Here is a 2,949-nt window from a genome sequence, read left to right as displayed (position 1 = left end):
TACACCTCAATTTCATCCCACCCTGCCAAAGTTAGAATTGACTGCTCTTTTCTCTGTGCTCCCCAAACACCCTCTGGCTTTGATCTCACCCTGCGATGCTCAGCTTATACTTTTTTTTTTTTTTTTTGTGGGCTGCGTTGGGTCTTTGTTGCTGCGCACAGCCTCTCTCCAGCTGTGGTGAGCAGGGGCCACTCTTCATTGCCGTGTGCAGGCTTCTCATTGAGGTGGCCCCTCTTGTTGCAGAGCATGGGCTCCAGGCGCCCTGGCTTCAGGAGTTGTGTCTCGCAGGCTCTGGAGCACAGGCTCAGTAGTTGTGGTTCATGGGCTTAGTTGCTCCGTGGCACGTGGGATCCTCCCGGACCAGGGCTCGAACCTGTGTCCCCTGCATTGGCAGGTGGATTCTTAACCACTGCACCACCAGGGAAACCCTCAGCTTACATTTGAGCTCTTCCAAGGCAAGCACTGTGTCTGATTCCTCTGTACAGATGTGATGTGTGAAGTGTGCTGTGATATGGGAAAGCAGAGAGAGGTGGGATTGTCCAGGAATCCCTAACCCAGCCTGAGGGTCAGGGAAAGTTCTCTGGAGGCAGTGAACCATGAGCTGAACAAGCTGGATTAGCCATGTAGGTGGTACATGTGTGTATGTGTGTGCTTTGAGTGAAATGGGGCCTGGTGGTGGAGGGCAGGGCATTCTAAGGAGAGGAATCTTAATATTTGTGAGTTGGGATAATGAGATATTCACATGGTGGGTGGGTTGGGGGGCAACCCAAAGCCCCTTTTCTCCGAAGGATTCAAATAAGGAGGTTGAACTGACTTCCAAGGACTTTCCATAGCTAACAAAGCAGGCAAGGCCAAGACCAATTGTGTGACAAGCTGGGGAGGGCTTCCCTTTACAGATAGTCTGATTGGATCATCTTGGGTGAGACAGAACTTATGACTCTTGTGACTACAGCCAAGAGGAGTAGGGCTTGGGGATAACAGTCTTTTCCCAGGTATTTGCTTATGAATGGAAGAGCCTCATTCTCTGCTCCAAAACCTTCTGGCATCCTGCTTTTCTAAAGAAGTCCCCTGCCTCAGCCTGAGAATTCAACTCTTTTTCTGTTATTCTGCTGCCATCCACCCACCACTGCTTACCTAAGCTCCCCAGCACCTGCCGTCATCCCTTCACCAGCCCCAGGAAGGCCTGTCTTAGCTCCACCTTGCCCAACCACTCCCCCCTGTACTGCACAGGCTGCTCAAGCTGCCTGCCCTGCCCAAGCCATTCTTTACCAGTGGGCCATGTTGTATAGCACATGACCCCAGCCCTGGCTTCAGCTATTTGGACCAGGTTGGGCTGTGAGAAGGCGAATTAATGGTACCAGCAACTTGTAAACACCAACCAACCAGGGCCAATCTGGTCCCACTCTCTGGAATTTGAACTGTTTATTCAGGGAGAAGTGGACCTCTGGTAAAGAGAAATCATTCAAAAGCCACAGTGAGTAAGGAAGTGAAATGGCTGAGTCACTGTAGTGGCCGGGCTCCAGAGGACGGACCAATTTGTTCTCTGTTGGCTGAGGAACAATCAGAGCCTCTGCTGGTGTGCGGCTGGAGTTACTGTATTTCGAAAGCAGCTGAAGTGCCATGAGACCAAGTGAGATTTCCAAGAGCTTATTCCCACACGCATCCCTACTATTTTGTCCCTCCTTTACTTGAGGGTTTCTCTGTTCTTTACATCCAGGGGCATCCACCAACCTGGCCAGTGGGCCCTGTCCAAGGTGGTCTTTTCCTCTGGGAATCTTTCTGGCTACAGTTTAATTCCTACTATTCTTCACTGAGTGCTAGAGACTTGATGTATTTTATCTCTAATTCTTCCTTCTCTGATTAGGAATCTCAGAGACATTAAACAATTTGCCAGGGAATTCAAACCCAGAACTTTCTTTCACCAGAACTCTCCTCGTACCTCCAGGCCATATTCTCTTCCCTTTCTGGGCCCCGGAATACTCCTTTCACTCCCCACAGATTTTATAAAATTTCCTGTAATTCTCCTTTCAGCACAGAAACTATCTGGCATGGCTAAATAATTGTTTCATATGTCTTGTCTTTGTAACAGAATCCCAAACTTCCATTCCTGTTTCTTGTTTGTTTGTTTTCGGTCACAGCCTACTGCACAGTGCCATGCACGAAATAGGTGGAAGGAAAAAAGAAAGGCTGCATATGTTTACTCATCGTGTGCCCCTAGCTCAGTGCCTGGCATGTGGCAGATGTTCAGGGTAAGGATTCTAGTGTAGACGAGGCTTAGGTGGGTTTCTCCCTGCCCCCCACCACCCTGCAGTACCTCACAGGTAGGTGGGTGTTCAACTGATGGTGGTGGTCACATTAAAAGGCCGTCAGTGTGCTTTAGTGGAAAGACACTGGATTGGAGCCAGATGGCATGGGTGTAAATTCCAGCTCCTCACAGCCTTGGGCAAGATACTTAACATCTCTGAGTCTGTTTTGTCAGATGTAAAGTGGGGATTATGTTGTGTGCCTCCCAGGATTGTTTTGAGGATTTGGGGGCAACACAGGTAAGGAAGGAGCTCCCACCACAGTAATACTGGTTCACACAATGCTTTAATTTGTAGGGAGACTCATAGGGCCAGCTCCAAGGGCAGCTAAGGTGGCTTGTAAACATTCTTACCTTCTGATCCTATCCTTGACTCTTTTCTACCTCAATGACTTTTGGTGGTTTAAATAGATCAACAAATAATCTTGTTTTTTGGCACTGCTGAGCAAACTGTGTTTAAAAACTATTACTTTTAGTTTTTCTTTGTCAATTCGCTTGTAAACCAATATTATTGGATCTGTTTTTCCATTAAAGATTTGGGGAGAAGGTTAGCCCCAGGCACAGGGCATTAATGTTATTTCCCTTGTTCGTTACATAACAGGACTCATCTCCACCTTTAATTGAAATGAAGCTTTTATTATGACAGA

Source organism: Neophocaena asiaeorientalis, unplaced genomic scaffold, assembly GCF_003031525.2.
Source record: "Neophocaena asiaeorientalis asiaeorientalis breed wild unplaced genomic scaffold, Neophocaena_asiaeorientalis_V1.1 scaffold138, whole genome shotgun sequence".
NCBI lineage: Eukaryota > Metazoa > Chordata > Mammalia > Artiodactyla > Phocoenidae > Neophocaena > Neophocaena asiaeorientalis.
The sequence above is the reverse complement of the archived record's forward strand: the minus strand, read 5'-3'. Positions refer to the sequence as shown.